Genomic DNA, 17548 nt, shown 5'->3' with positions numbered 1-17548 from the left:
AAACCTACAGCCAGCATTATACTTAACGGAGAAAAATTAAAACCATTCCCTCTAAAATCAGGAACCAGACAAGGATGCCCACTATCTCCACTCCTATTCAACATAGTACTGGAATTCCTAGCCAGAGCAATTAGGCAAGAAGAAGGAATAAAAGGAATACAAATAGGTAAAGAAACTGTCAAAATATCCCTATTTGCAGATGACATGATCCTATAGCTTAAAGACCCAAAAAACTCTACTCAGAAGCTTCTAGACATCATCAATAGCTATAGCAAGGTAGCAGGATATAAAATCAACATAGAAAAATCATTAGCATTTCTATACACTAACAATGAGCAAACGGAAAAAGAATACATGAAAACAATTCCATTTACAATAGCCTCAAACAAAATCAAATACCTAGGTGTAAACCTAACAAAAGATGTGAAAAACCTCTGCAAGGAAAACTATACACTTCTGAAGAAAGAGATTGAGGAAGACTATAGAAAGTGGAGAGATCTCCCATGCTTATGGATTGGTAGAATCAACATAGTAAAAATGTCGATACTCCCCAAAGTAATCTACATGTTTAATGCAATTCCCATCAAAATTCCAATGACATTCATTAAACAGATTGAAAAATCTACTGTGAAATTTATACGGAAACACAGGAAGCCACGAATAGCCAAGGCAATACTCAGTCAAAAGAACAATGCAGGAGGTACCACAATACCTGACTTCAAACTCTATTACAAAGCAATAACAATAAAAACAGCATGAAGAAGAACGAAATGTTATCATTCTCTGGTAAATGGATGGAATTGGAGAACATCATTCTGAGTGAGGTTAGCCTGGCTCAAAAAACCAAAAATTGTATGTTCTCCCTCATATGTGGACATTAGATCAAGGGCAAACACAACAAGGGGATTGGACTTTGAGCACATGATAAAAGCGAGAGCACACAAGGAAGGGGTGAGGATAGGTAAGACACCTAAAAAACTAGCTAGCATTTGTTGCCCTTAACGCAGAGAAACTAAAGCAGATACCTTAAAGCAACTGAGGCCAATAGAAAAAGGGGAACAGGTACTAGAGAAAAGGTTAGATCAAAAAGAATTAACCTAGAAGGTAACACCCACGCACAGGAACTCAATGTGAGTCAATGCCCTGTATAGCTATCCTTATCTCAACCAGCAAAAACCCTTGTTCCTTCCTATTATTGCTTATACTCTCTCTACAACAAAATTAGAGATAAGGGCAAAATAGTTTCTGCTGGGTATTGAGGGGGGGAGAGGGAGGGGGGCGGAGTGGGTGGTAAGGGAGGGGGTGGGGGCAGGGGGGAGAAATGAACCAAGCCTTGTATGCACATATGAATAATAAAAGAAAAATGAAAAAAAAAATTCAAAAAAAAAAAAAAAAACTGTGGGGGCCCAGGAGTAGTGGTTCTTGCCTATAATCCCAGCTATTTGGGAGGTGGCGGTTGGAGGATTGTGGTTTGATGCCATCCTGGGCAAAGAGTTATCAAGACCCAATCTCAATTAGTAAGCCAGGTATCGCCATAGCTGCACCCAACTGTAACCCTTGTTTTGTGATTGGTACAGGTAGGAGATTGTGGTCCAGGCCTTCCTGGGCAAAAACTCACACCCTATGTGAAAAATATCAAAAGGAAAAAAAAAAGGCTTAGGACATGGCTCAAGTAGTAAAGGTCAACCTACAAGCCTTGAGGTCTTGAGTTCGAACCTCAGTACTACCATACCACACATCCCCAAAATGGGAAATGCCAAAACAAATTTCAAAATGACTTTACCTGGGAGGGCCAACTTACTGAACACTGAGAGTAAAGAAAACCTGTATTTTTAATGAGTTGAAGCTTTCTATAAAACTTCATGTTTGGGCTGGAGATGTGGCTCAAGTGGTAGAGCACTTGCCTCACACAGAAAATCGGACAGTGACCCTGAGTTTAAACGCCACTATTACCAAATTTTTTGGTATGTATCACAGAGTTTGTAGTGAAGGGAAATGTATCAATGGACCTAGATTTTCAGATAGAAATGTTAGATGTAGTCTCAAAATTATAAAATATTTGATTATATAACAGTAATGATATATGAGTTGCAATACTGACTGCTAAGGTACATTTGACTGTGTTTGGACACATTTTTATTGTCACTACTGGAGTTTGGGAGGTGCTGCTGGCATCTAGACCTCAGAGTTCAGGGATGGGGACACAGGCTACAGAACATAGAGCAATCCCTCAAGCATATAAGGTTATTCTTACAAGTATTTTATGGTAGGAATTTTCCTTAATGGGGCCCAGAATGACTAAGGGAACAAAATACATATCCGTAGCATAATATTGTGGCTAGGTTATTGTGCACTGCATTTTCTGTCAAGACAATTTTATGAAATCAGGTTTATTTTCATGTTAGCCACTTTTCAGTTTCTATGACAAAATAACTGAGAAAACAACTTATGGGAGGAATGATTTGTCTCACTGTGTCAGTCCTTGGCTCTGTTGCTTCTGGCCCCATGGTGAGGCAGAGCATCATGGCAGGGAGCATATGGTGGACAATAGCAGCTCATGGGTGGACAGAACCCTAACTTTTGCAGACACACTTACAAGGGCACTTTACTAAACTGGCTGCTTCTCAATCCAATCAGTTGACAAGATTTGCCATCATGATTTTTCTCACAGTTCTAGAGGCTGAAATTCCCTTATGAGGTTGTCCCTTCATTTCAGCCTCCTGGTTTGTCTGTCCCATGCCACATGCATGGTATGACTTTCTTATGACCCATTCTCATGGGAACGGCAAGAAAGCATTGATTCCTTTTGGGGGCCCTCTCTTCCATGACCTAAGTTCCTCCACTAGGCCACACCTCTTAAAAGTTCAGCACCACACTGAGAACCTAGATTCCATGCTGCTTTGGAGCCTTTGAGGGGACGAAGCATACTCCATCCATGGCAGTTACGATTTTTCTGATTAAATGTCACTCTAGCTTTTTAGTATATAAGTAGAAAGTATTGTCTTATATACTTTTTTCTACTAGTGTATATAAATTTATATTGCATTATTACCTTTTTAAATCCTTTTTGAGATAGGTTGAGGCCCAAGTTGGCCTCAAACCTCCTCCTGCCTCAGCCTCCCAAGTCCTGGGATTACAGGCATGTACCAGTGCACCTGGCTCCAAGTTTTTAACAATATAATTTTCCCCTAAATTCTGCAACTAATATAGTACCAATCAGTGGGTCTAAAAGAAGCATAGTTTCATATAATTAAACAAGTCAGGCACATTATTGTTAACAGCTTAAACTCAGATCAGCTTACACAGCTGTGATCAGCGGTACTGGTTTCATTGTATTCAGTGATCAGCAATGTCTAGAAATTAATTGTTTCCTCACATCTCAGAAGTGGGCAATCAAGGTGTCAGCTGGGCTGCATTCCACCTGGAGATTAACCTAGGAATAGGACCTCCAGCCCCATTCAGATTTTTCCAGAAATCATTTCCTCAAGTAGGACATAGTCCAAGGACCTGATTCCTTACTGGTTGTGATTGGAAGCTGCCCACAGTTCTTTCTCTGTAGGCAGAGCACATGGACTGCTTGCTTCCTCATGACCCATGGGCAGGGTTTCAGTCCAGTGTGCTAGGATCAGCTTGAACTTCACTTGATCATGCAAGTCACATTTCTGCACTTTTCTCATATTGTTTGTGAGAGCCATATATCAGGTCCCTTCCACACTCTGGAAGAGAGGATTTATATTTGAGGGTGTGATTCATTAGAGTTTGCATTAGAGATTATGGAGAATAGTTCTTTGTCTTTAAACCAGTGAAGTTGTGGGTTTCTACGTCTTTAAAATCTCCATGTCAGGTCAATTTTATAACATTTATTCACTTTGGAAATAGATTGAATTTCCATGGCAGGAATGCTACTTTTCAGAACATGTTCAAGTATCCAGTATCACTTTAAGCATTGGCTAGTTATTCCATTGTTTGAAAAAAATGTGTTTGTATATGAACACTTTTTTTGTTGTCATTGATAGTGTGGTTCAAACTCAGGACCTCAGTCCTGCCAAGCAGGTGACTACCACTTAAGCCATGCCTCCAACCCTGAATTTGTTTGTATATTGGTATATTTTGTATTCAGAGCACATTCTTCTAGGAACATAGATATCAAGTATTAAGCAGTTTCCGTGGATATTGTTGAAATTGAAATGGTCACTGATATTTCTGTCTGGAGTTACTTGTCAAGATTTGATGTAAGGTAAGTACCTAGCTTTACTTCTAATCTTACTTCCGTATACTACATCTTACTCCTCACCCATTGTGATTTTCTGCTCAGACTGCAATAACAAAATATCACAGTTCTGTAGTCCCCTAAGATTTTGTGTGTTGTTATTTAATCATCATTGTGACTTATTAAGATAATAGAAACTTAACCCAACTGTGGTGCTTAGAGATGGGACCTTTGGAAAGTGATTCGGGATTAGATAAAGTCGCTAAGGAAGAGCCTCCATGATTGAATCCTAATGGATTTATAGGGAGGAGCACGACCAGAGGAGACACACATACACATACCTGTTCCGTGTCTCTTGTCACAAGTTGCCCTGCCTCAGGCTGATCACAAGGAGGCCACTGCCACATGCCCCCCCTCCACCTTGCACCAACACAACTGTGGGCCAAAATAAACCTCGTTATTTTTTATCCATTTTGTGGCAATGTGTATGTGATGAACAAATGAATGCCCTTTTGCACACAATCTGGACTATTTAAACTGTAGGTACAAATGGAGCCCAGGACCTACTATATGACAGGCAAGTGTTTTAACACTGAGCTACAACTCCCTAGCCCAAATGAGATGTGTGTTTTCTCACAGTTCAGATGCTGAAAATGCAAGATCCATAGACTGACAGATTTGGTACTTGAAAAGCCTTTCTGAAGTAGGAAATACTCTGTAATTAATAGGTATAGGGAAGAACTTTCTCAATGGAACCCCAGCAGCACAGCAACTAAGAGATAGCTTAGATAAATGGGACTTCATAAAACTAAAAAGCTTCTGCTCAACAACAACAACAACAAAAAAATGGTCTCTAAACTGAAGAGACCACCCACAGAGTGGGAGAAAATATTTGCCAGCTACACATCAGACAAAGGACTGATAACCAGAATATATAGGGAACTTAAAAAACTTAATTCTCCCAAAACTAATGAACCAATAAAGAAATGGGCAAGTGAACTAAACAGAACTTTCTCAAAAGAACAAATTCAAATGGCCAAAAAAAAAAAATGAAAAAATGCTCAACATCTCTAGCAATAAAGGAAATGCAAATTAAAACCACACTAAGATTCCACCTCACCCCTGTTAGACTAGCCATCATTAGCAACACCACCAACAACAGGTGTTGGCAAGGATGGGGGGAAAAAGGAACCCTCTTACACTGCTGGTGGGAATGTAAACTAGTACAACCACACTGGAAAAAAGTTTGGAGGATACATAAAAATCTAAACATTGATCTACTATATGATCCAGCAATACCACTCTTGGGGATATACCCAAAAAATGTGGCACAGGTTACTCCAGAGGCACCTGCACACCCATGTTTCCTGTGGAACTATTCACAATAGCCAAGTTATGGAAACAGCCAAGATGGCCCACTACTGACAAATGGATTAAGAAAATGTGGTATCTATACACGATGGAATTTTATGCAGCCATGAAGAAGAATGAAATGTTATCATTTGCTGGTAAATGGATGGAATTGGAGAACATTATTCTGAATGAGGTTAGCCTGGCCCAAAAGACCAAAACTCATATGTCCTCCCTCATATGTGGACATTAGATCAAGAGTAAACACAACAAGAGGATTAGACTTTGATCACATGATAAAGCCAGAGCACACAAGGGAGGTATGAGGATAGGTAAGACACCTAAAAAACTAGAAAGCATTTGTTGCCCTCAACGCAGAGAAACTAAAGCAAATACTTTAATGTGACAGAGGCCAATAGGAGAAGGGGACCAGGAATTAGAGAAAAGGTTAGTTTAAGAAGAATTAATTTAGAAGGTAACACACATGTACAGGAAATCAATGCATGTCTACTCCCTGTATAGCTATCCTTATCTCAACTAGCAAAAACCATTGGTCCTTCCTATTATTGCTTATACTCTCCCTTCAACAAAATTAGAAATAAGGGCAAAATAGTTTCTGCTGGGTAAGGGGGGGGTAAGGAGGGGTAAGGGGAGGAGGGGGGTAAGAGAGGGGGCAGGGGGAAGGGGGGAGAAATGACCCAAACATTGTATGCACATATGAATAAAATAAAAATAAAAATAAAAAAGAAAAATAGAAAAGCCTCTCTGGATTGCAGGCAGCCACCAGTTTTTTTTGTTTTCTGCTCGTGTAGCTTTCCACTATTCTCCTGATGAGAGAGAAAGCTCGAGTGTCACTTCCTTTTATAAGAAGAGCTGTGCTGTCTGCTGGACCCCTGTACTGTGACCTCATTTAACCTAAATCATCTCCTTAAATCCCCTGTGTGCAATGCAGTCTCACTGGGGATTAGGGCTTCCACATGGAAATTTGGGGAAGATAAATACATTCTGTCCATAACTTGCCCTGATTTGAAATTCCTTCTCCATCCTGTTTTAGGGGATTATTTATGGTGGGTGATTTGCTCATCTACCTGACATTTCTTCCCCACAGTATTTTAGTAACAAGCCACCAGGGCAACAACAGGGATGTTACCCGACCCTGATGTGCCAGCCATAATGTAATGCTGCATGTGAAGTATTCATAGCAAGTCTTGTGACCAGAGTGGGGAGTAAGTGTCCATTGACCCTGTCATCTTAGTAATCACTGACTTTGTGTGTGATCCTGGAGCTTCCCATACTATCGGGAGTCTGTGTTTATAGGGTACAGAAAAAGTGTGAGCAAGGTGTCCTGAAGGCTTAAAGGTCCAGATAGTGTGGAAATCCCTGAGGTCCGGCCCATGTAATTGATAGGAGCCCATTTTATTTTATTTTTCTAGTGTGTGTTTTTTTTCCTTTGGATCCCATTCTGCTGAGGTGGGTCACTTCTGTTTGCAATTGAGTCCTGCCTTGAATTTTCCCTGTGTCTGACCTCTTTTTTTTTTTTTTTAATGTCTTCAAATTGCAGTGGGTTTACCTTCTCTTTAGTATGTTGTAGAGTGAGTATGTTTTTCTTTATGACCACTGATATTTATCCACCATTTCTATGTTGACTTTCTTTCCCCATCCACAATCCTTTTCTGAATTTTGATTGCATTTGCATTGATCTTAGATCTCAGTGTGTACCCACTTGGACTGGATCACTTCACCCAGGTATCATAGCCATTTGTGGGAGACAGACTACAAACAGTAATGGGGGTGCTGGCTACAACTGCTCAGGCCCCATTTCTCATCCTAGGACAGATGTGAAAGTCATGCTTTTGCCACCTCCACCACTGTTCACTGGGGACATCCCATGTTCTGGTCACATTCCCTGATACCTCCAAATTGCTGACTATAAACACAGACTTTAAATATCAGCTTGAGTACACAAAGAGGGGAAATAAATGCTTAGGTGTATCTTATGGACAGAAAAACTAATAAATAAATTAGAATGCTGAAATTTATTCCAGACACAGTTGGCTTCAAAGCAAAAAGTTTTTATAGAATATGTCCCAAATCTAAAAAGGATTGGTAAAAGTGTCCACATCTCAGCTTGCTATGACAATTCTAAGTCTGTGTGCACCTTACATCACATGCTTAGTATATACAGAGTGAACCCAAAGGAGTAGTCAATTCCACACAATAGTGGAAGTCAACTTGGGCTGCACTCTGATATACTTCTAAATCATACTGTGTTTCTATTGAAAAATAAATCTCGATAGAAATTTATTTTCTATCAATCTGAGAATTAACTGTGTCTGTAGCAAGTAAAGCACTAGCTTAGAGGAACTTGTGGAGGCAGGAAGTACAAAGATCCACTCTGGACAGCTCTGGCAGAGTATTTTGGGAATAAAATAAAATACAGGACTGGGGAATATATTTAAAGGTTTCAACCAGGAGAGTTTCCAGCATGTTCTGCAGCCATGGAGCAGTTCTTCAACACCCCAAAGAGAAGCACCAGTGAAACTTTCATCACCCAAATAGAAACTTTTCATGAAATGACATGGTTGACACCTGCAGTGACTTGGACATGATACCTGTTGTATCTACAGGTCTTGACATGTCTGTGATTGAACAAACATCCTGTCTCAAAACCAGGACTGAAAGGACTTAGATTTAGGTGGAACAAATCCAGGAGAGAAGCAGTTCCAATCCTCAGCCATGTACCATTTAGATTCATAATTTTTATGAATTTTATGTTTTTTAACCCTAAGACCCGTGAATCACTCAGGAGGCTGAGAAAATGAACAGTGGGACTTGAGCAGGACTTCTCTCCCTTCCCCTTGCTCTTCATCCATCTTTGCTTCTCTTGTCCTCTCCCAGGTGACCAGTCCAGGAGGGGAGATAGAAGCAGCACTGGAGCAAGAGATGTAAAAAAAACTTCCACCATGGCTAACACATATTAGAGAGAAAAGTTCCAATGCTAACACCTTCCATACCTTGTGAGGTTTCAACTCCTGGCTCTGGCTCACCAATTTATGTCACTGGAGGACAGATGAATGGGCTCCCACAGCTTCCCAGTTTCCATGCAAAATCTCAGGTCCTTGAAATCCACAAACATTGAAAAGCATTTCAAGGTGTCTCATAGCAAGTAGTCTTACAAAGTGAAAGTTTTAGCAAGGATTTATGTTAGTATCATGGTACAGTAAAGACAAAGAGGTGGGGTGGAGAGAAAGAAATATTTCCTGCTCTCATGCAGGAAATGTGATATGCTGGGATTCTCAGGTGGTGAGGGTCCTTTTGTGCATAGATAGATATCAAAGGCAGAAACTTGAGCAGCAAAAATCAGAGAAGTTTTATTTGTAGGGAAGAGAAAGGAAAGGCTGCATGGGGGAGAGGGGCATTTAGCAGGACCTGGAAGCCTGTACTACTCCCCCGAGTTGGGTTGGACACTGGGTTTTATAGTTTTTTAATTGCTAGTGGGAAGAGTATGTTTTGGCATGAAGATTTTGGCATGAACAGGTGTTTCTTGGGAACAAGAGGAGGGGGTATTTTTCCCTGGCTAATTGCTATCTTTGGGGAACACATGGATCTCCACAGTCTACCCTTCAAGTTCACCCTGTCAATGATCGCCCTGACTGCCCTTAGGAACAGGGATGATGAGGTCTAGTCCATGACTACTTCCTACTGAAAGTGGGTGAGGAAGGAGCCTGAGGCATCAGGGCTGGCCGTGAGAGGGGTTATTGAAGGGACCCTGATAATAGGTTGTTTTTATTTTTATCAGCATCTATAGTTTGATGGGTTCTAGCTGAGAGGAAACAAACTTGACAAGTAAGTTTAGAATGTAAGGTCAAACACAAGAGGATAATGGCAACTACGGGATCGAGAAAAGGTAGGAACCATGTCATAAAGGGGGGCCAGGATTTTATTTGATCCCATACTTGTGTGGATACCTGAGTTTCGAGGGACTGTTTCCAGAGCCACTTAGACTGTTGGAGAATGTAGTTTGTATGTTTCTCTACAATGTCTGAAGTATTTATATGTGTAGCAGGAAATACTGGCAATTGTACAAACACTTTCCTGTTTAGCCAAAAGAAAATCCAAAGCCGTGGTCCATGAGTTTAAGGAGAAAACAATCATTGTTTAAGTCCAAAACTAAAAACATCACGTTTAAATACCACAGGATATGTATGGAGCCAGAACAAATAGTCACTTTGTCCCTATGAAAGGAGAAGGCCCTGGTCAAAAATACAAGTTTGTGCCTAGAAGGGCTTTAATGTTAGATAGCTACACATGCCTAAGAACCATCTCTTAACCCTCTCAGCTTTGATTAATTTTTTGAGAGGTCTGGCACAAATGATCCCATTTAAACATTTCTCCCCCTTGTCTCCAAACCATTTGTCTCTAAGCAGTCTTATCTGAAGAGTTTTTTATTGGTCATTTTAATCCTTCCATGTGAGGATTAACTTTTTCTTTAAGTGTCACACTTTGGGGGTGGGGAGCAATAAGGAGGTCTGGTAGGAATCAGTGCCAACTAGACACTTTTGGTCAAATTTAAGCAACAAAGAGGCTTAGAAGGAGTTTCTTTTTAGACAGTGGGCTTATAGACAAGGACAATACAAGACAAAATCTAAAGTTAACTTGGTTGACAGACTTGTTAGAACCATTTTTTATGGACTTCACTGTAAATGTCAAGAAGGATCAGAATTGTAATGACAAAAACTCAAAAGAGCCATGGTTAAAATTCTGATAGACAATTTAGCAACTAACAGAACAGTATGTCAGTACCATCAACACTTGATCACAGTTTATCTAAATTTTGTATTTTAGAAGGCCTGGAAAATGCAAATATATTTAATATATAGAAGCCAACAACAGCATCACAGTTCTTTAGAGGTTATACATATATATCAGTTGTTACCCTTGGATTAAAACCTTATTCTCTACCCATCCAAATATTCTTGTAGCTCCTTAACATCTCAAAGAGGAAAGCAGAAGCAGGTAGCTCCTCTTTGTCTCCCCGTTCCTGTAACTTAGCATCTAAAAGGAGATGGGAGAGGGCCAGTGTTGTGGCTCCCCTGGTTCCAGTGTCAGAGTCTGTCCCTTTAAATATTTATTAAAATAATATAATTTCCATATCTCCTGTTATGGCCACTGTTAGGAAAAATGGGCTCACAAAGAAAGCTCACAAGGAAAGTCTCACGTCCATAGAGCAAAGTTTAATGGCAGGCCCAAACTGCCAGTCTGGGGGTGGGGGGTGAAGAAGATGGCGCAGGCCCGAGTCTGGGCGAGCAGTGGCTCTTATTGAAGGGGGAAGGTAAGGAAGTTAGCGCATGTGCAGTAGTCTCTGGTAGGGGTGGGGCTGTCTTAGAGCGAGGGAATTTGTTTAAGGGCGGGGCTGCCATTTTGGCCAATTCACAAAATGGGGACATTATTGTTCTACCAGCCACCACTTAGGTCTAACTTGTACCTATCATCCTGACTTTCCGCCTTCTGGGTAGCAAGGATTACAGGCATGAGCCACGGATGCCTGGCCCAATAATAAATTTTATGTTTAATTTCTACAATTAATGGACTTGTGGGTAGGTCTACATTGGCTTCTTTATTTTTATGTATTTATTTATTTTTTGGCTGGCACTGGGGTTTGAACTCAGGACCTTAAGCTTGCTAGGCAGGTGCTCTACTACACCAGGGTCTTTGTTACCTTTTCTTGTATAAGGGACTATTCTACAGAGAGGGTTTTTTGTTGTTGTCTTTTTGGTTTATATTTCCAGCTAACTTGTAGGGTTTTGAACAGGATAATCAGGACCAAACAATGCCTGTTGACTCAATAGTCTGCTTTTCTCTCAGTGACACCTCCAGAAGGATCCTCTAAGAGAAAGAAAAAATGACTCCATTTACAGTGAGTTCTTTGTTTTGTTTTACATAATATTTTGTGAAGTCTGTAAATAAAAGTAGAATTGTAGAAATGAGTAAAACAGCTTCGGGGTAATGCACATAAATAAGATAGATGACATGTAGACATAGGCAGGTGCTTCACTTTTTTTTTTTTGGTAAGTACTGGGGTTTGAACTCAGGGCCGCACACTTACTAGACAGGCACTGTACCAGTCAAGCCACTTCCCCAGCCATAGGCAGGTTTTAAGATGCTAAAAACATCTGTGCTGAGTACCAATTTGTCTTTGCAGTTTTTTTGGTGGGGAGTACAGTATTGAGGTTTGAACACCTTGTGCTTATTGGTCATGTCCTCTACCACTTGAGCCATGCCTCCACCCCTTTTCCCTTTAGTTATTTTTAGGCAGGGTCTTGTGTTTTTGCCTAGGGCACCATAATCCTCCAACAAAAACCTCCTTTGTTTCTGGGATTATAGGTGTGCTTCAACACACCCAGCTTGGTTTTTGAGATAAGGTCTTGCTAACTTTTTTGATCCTCCTTGCTTTGACCCACAATCTTCCTATCTCTGACTCCAGAGTGAATAGGGTTATAAGTGTGTGCCACCATGCCTGGCCCTATCTCTTGTCTTTCCTGATGCCATGACAAGAGGAAGACACATTTGTTACATGATTTGATAGCTACCTGAGAACAGAGCGTGCTAATTTCTCATTGGACATAAAAATTTCATGTAAGGCTAAAACATTACCTGGTTTCATAGATTCTGGCTACTAATCCCTTATGAGATGTGTAGCTGGCAAAAATTTTCTCCCATTCTGTGGGCTGCCTCTTCAATCTGGTGACCATTTCTTTTGTTGTGTAGAAGTTTTTAGTCCCATTTGTCAATTCTTTCTCTTAGTTGCTGAGCCATTTGTGTTCTGTTTAGGAAGTTATTGACTATACCTATTAGTTCCAGTGTATTCCCTACTCTTTCCTGCACTAGCTTCAAAGATTCAGGTCTTATATTAAAGCCCTTAATCTACTTTGTGCAATACTTGTACAGGGTGAAAGACATGGATCTAGTTTCAGTTTGCCCAGCAACATTTGTTGCAGAGCCTGTGATTTAAGTTTTTAAATATTTAATTATAACAGCAGCATTAGCCATAATGCTATCACAATGTAGCATTAACTATGAATACATGAGCAGTCATACATTTTCACACACTGCATATATTTTACCGCATAGCTTATTAATTTTTCACAGTGATCTGAAGTGTAAGCCACAGGAAGAGGAAAGCAGGAACTTTATGTTCTGTAGATGACTTATTCACAGAATGATGGTCACCTAACTCTTGCTATATGTGGAATTTCTCAGATAGCCCACGATCTAGTCCATCTATTATTTCCACATTTGTGAAAAGCCAGTTATTGTGCATCCTTACTCCTCAAATTCATGTTACCTGGCTCTGAGGAGGAAATGTTGGCGTGTTGGTATTGATGGATGCTCATATACAGATGCTGTCAGGGGATGGACATTGTGTGTCTAATTATGAAAGGAATTCTGGGGAAATGCGATGATGTTGTCCAAATCATCGACTGGGAACCCAGTCAGTATTATTGATGGTTTCCAGTGTTTTTTCTTGCCTAATTTTGTTTTAATTTTCTACATTTTAGGTTGACAAAAAGCTTCAAGGAGACTTGGTTGTCAAGCAATCCCATTATGACTTTTCTTACCAATTTCACAGTCACTGAGGGTAAGTATGTGACTTTCCAAGTTTTCTTGATTAAAATTTAAACTTAGACACAGGTACTGTTGGTGGCTCATGACAGTTATCTGAGCTCCTCAGGAGGCTGAGATCACGAAGATCACAGTTCAAGGCCATCCTGGGCAAATAGTTTGCAAGACCCCATCTTCAAAAATAACCAGAAAAAAATGGAATGGAGGAATGGTTCAAGTGGCAGAGCACCTGCTTTGTAAGCACAGGGCCCTGAGTTCAAACTCCAATCCCATCCCACCCACCCAAAAACACCCAAACCAAACCAAAACAACACTTAGTTTCTTACTCAAATATATTATCAAAGTGAAACATAAAAGTAAAGGTTATGCCATATGTGATAAATAACAATTTAGAACTTGGCTGGTCTGGCATACTGGAGGTTTGTAAGAAAAGTCCTAAAATCCTAGAGTAGAGAAATCAAGCAGAGGAAGAGAAATTCTGTGCTCTGGGTTTTACTCTGGCTCTGTCCCCATCGACAACCTATGACTCTCGTTCCTTGTCTACTCCATCTACAAAATTTATAAAACTTCTGTAAGATCAATATGCCAAGTCTGAAGAATTTTGGCTAATCCTTAAATGGCACTCTTCTTGTTTAAAAAAAGTAAGATAAGCAGATGCATGTGAAAATAGTGAGTTTCCTATAACACTTATTCCCTAAGAAAAGGCTCTTTGTAATTTGACAAAGGAGCTAAAAATATACGATGGAGAAATAGCAGCCTCTTCAACAAAAACTGCTGGGAAAACTGGTTAGTAGTCTGCAAAAAACTGAAACTAGATCCATGTTTATCACCCTATACCAATATTAACTCAAAATGGATCAAGGATCTTAATATCAGACCCCAAACTCTAAAGTTGATACAGGAAAGAGTAGGAAATACTCTGGAGTTAGTAGGTATAGGTAAGAACTTTCTCAACGAAACCCCAGCAGCACAGCAACTAAGAGATAGCATAGATAAATGGGACCTCATAAAACTAAAAAGCTTGTGTTCATCAAAAGAAATGGTCTCTAACTCTTGGGGATATACCCAAAAGGCTGTGACACAGGTTACTCCAGAGGCACCTGCACAACCATGTTTATTGCGGCACTATTCACAATAGCCAAGTTATGGAAACAGCCAAGATGCCCCACCACCGATGAATGAATTAAGAAAATGTGGTATCTATACACAATGGAATTTTATGCAGCCATGAAGAAGAATGAAATGTTATCATTCTCTGGTAAATGGATGGAATTGGAGAACATCATTCTGAGTGAGGTTAGCCTGGCCCAAAAGACCAAAAATCATATGTTCTCCCTCATATGTGGACATTAGATCAAGGGCAAACACAACAATGGGATTGGACTATGAGCACATGATAAAAGCGAGAGCACACAAGGAAGGGGTGAGGATAGGTAAGACACCTAAAAAACTAGCTAGCATTTGTTGCCCTTAATGCAGAGAAACTAAAGCAGATACCTTAAAAGCAACTGAGGCCAATAGAAAAAGGGGAACAGGTACTAGAGAAAAGGTTAGATCAAAAAGAATTAACCTAGAAGGTAACACCCATGCACAGGAAATCAATGTGAGTCAATGTCCTGTATAGCTATCCTTATCTCAACAAGCAAAACCCCTTGTTCCTTCCTATTATTGCTTATACTCTCGCTACAACAAAATTAGAAATAAGGGCAAAATAGTTTCTGCTGGGTATTGAGGGGGGGAGAGGGAGGGGGCGGAGTGGGTGGTAAGGGAGCGGGTGGGGGCAGGGGGGAGAAATGAACCAAGCCTTGTATGCACATATGAATAATAAAAAGGAAAACAAAACAGAACAAAACAAAACAAAAGAAATGGTCTCTAAACTGAAGAGAACACCCACAACACAGAGTGGGAGAAAATATTTGCCAGCTACACATCAGACAAAGGACTGATAACCAGAATATATAGGGAACTTAAAAAACTAAATTCTCCCAAAACTAATGAACCAATAAAGAAATGGGCAAGTGAACTAAACAGAACTTTCTCAAAAGAAGAAATTCAAATGGCAAAAAAACACATGAAAAAATGCTCACCATCTCTAGCAATAAAGGAAATGCAAATTAAAACCACACTAAGATTCCACCTCACCCCTGTTAGAATAGCCATCATTAGCAACACCAGTAACAACAGGTGATGGTGAGGATGTGGGGGAAAAAGGAACCCTCATACACTGTTGGTGGGAATGTAAACTAGTACAACCACTCTGGAAAAAAATCTGGAGGCTACTTAAAAAGCTAAACATTGATCTACCATTTGATCCAGCAATACCACTCTTGGGGATATGCCCAAAAGACTGTGACACAGGTTACTCCAGAGGCACCTGCACATGCATGTTTATTGTGTCACTATTCACAATAGCCAAGTTATGGAAACAGCCAAGATGCCCCACCACCGATGAATGGATTAAGAAAATGTGGTATCTATACACAATGGAATTTTATGCAGCCATGAAGAAGAACGAAATGTTATCATTCTCTGGTAAATGGATGGAATTGGAGAACATCATTCTGAGTGAGATTAGCCTGGCCCAAAAGACCAAAAATTGTATGTTCTCCCTCATATGTGGACATTAGATCAAGGGCAAACACAACAAGGGGATTGGACTTTGAGCACATGATAAAAGCGAGAGCACACAAGGGAGGTGTGAGGATAGGTAAGACACCTAAAAAATTAGCTAGCATTTGTTGCCCTTAACACAGAGAAACTAAAGCAGATACCTTAAAAGCAACAGAGGCCAATAGGAAAAGGGGACCAGGAACTACAGAAAAGGTTAGATCAAAAAGAATTAACCAAGAAGGTAACACACATGCACAGGAAATTAATGTGAGTCAACTACCTGTATAGCTATCCTTATCTCAACCAGGAACACTTGTTCCTTCCTATTATTGCTTATACTTCTCTTCAACAAAATTAGAGATAAGGGCAAAATAGTTTCTGCCGGGTATTGAGGGGGTGGGGGGAAAAGGAGGGGGTGGAGTGGGTGGTAAGGGTGGGGGTGGGGGCAGGGGGGAGAAATGACACAAGCCTTGTATGCACATATGAACAATAAAACAATAAACAAAAAAAAAAAAGAAAAAGAAAAGGCTCTTTGTAAAGTAAATCTTAATATATACAGGACTTAGAGAGAGACCAAATAAGTGACCAGCCAACAGAACACACCCTGAGGTTGTGATTTTCTTATGGCATAAATGAGCTCAGTTATCTCTAGAGGAGTAAGAGATAACTATTTAGGGTCTGTTATAAGCTGAACATTGTGAAGGAAACTACTTCTGTCAGGGGGTGACATCAAATTTTATTTTCACAGTTAATGAAAGTCTAAGCATTTATTATAAAATTTCCTTCCTTTTGCTAATTTTCAGGGTAAAAGTAAAAGATGTAATGAAGAACCTCACCAAGTTAACCAAAGAGCTCCAATCTTCCACCCACATCTCAGGTGAAACCATCCATAACATTTTAGAAGCAAATGTTTCCCACTCACAGGTACACTGTTGTTTCTTGTGTGCTTCAGCCTGAAGCTGCAGGCATGGCACAATTCTTTTCCTCCTCCTTCCCCTTCCATGGCTAGAGAATAGGTTGCTTTGCAAATGATAGAACTGAAAGCAGAGGGGAAGTGAGAGAACAACAAAGAAGCAAAATATGTCTGTGTCTAATGCAAAACTTGGTGTCTTTAATTTCATAATATTGCCTTTATTTGAGGTTAAAAGATAAAAATGCTGTCAATATTTATTCCAGTCCTTCCCAACCCTGATGCATTATACCCTAGGGGGACTCTGCTTGGTCTTGGTTACACACGTGTTAGAAAACTCAAAAACATCCCAAAACAAAATAAAAACAATAGCTAAAAATATCTGAAAGTCTCCTTTATAAGCAGAAAGCCACCCTAGTGACTTGTGAAGCAGATGAGTGATGACAAATACCATCTCCAAGAGGATTGAGAGGTGCTGGGTAAGGCAGGTGAGAAAGGGGATAAAACTATTAAAGAGCAACTCCAACAAGTCAAAGGACGAGCAACACATAACAGCTGACTGTCATTGAGGTGATTTATCATGGGAGATGGGGCAGGTAAATTTCATGTACACCACAGCACCATAGAAGGTGCTTTCCTGGGACAGACTTTCAGCATCTGAAGTGAAGGTTTCCCCTCCTGTACAGACAACTAGGAAATTATCTAACAAGTGAACTTCCAACTGCCAACCAATTGGTTCTTAATATACAATTTCATATCAGTTCTGAATAATTGGGGCTAAATATGCAAGCTTGGTAGATAGATTTATTAAGAATTAATCCAAATTAAGAAAGAAATAGATGACA

The sequence above is a fragment of the Castor canadensis genome, chromosome 18 (genome assembly GCF_047511655.1).
Source record: "Castor canadensis chromosome 18, mCasCan1.hap1v2, whole genome shotgun sequence".
Classification (NCBI taxonomy): domain Eukaryota; kingdom Metazoa; phylum Chordata; class Mammalia; order Rodentia; family Castoridae; genus Castor; species Castor canadensis.
This window is presented reverse-complemented; position numbering follows the sequence as displayed.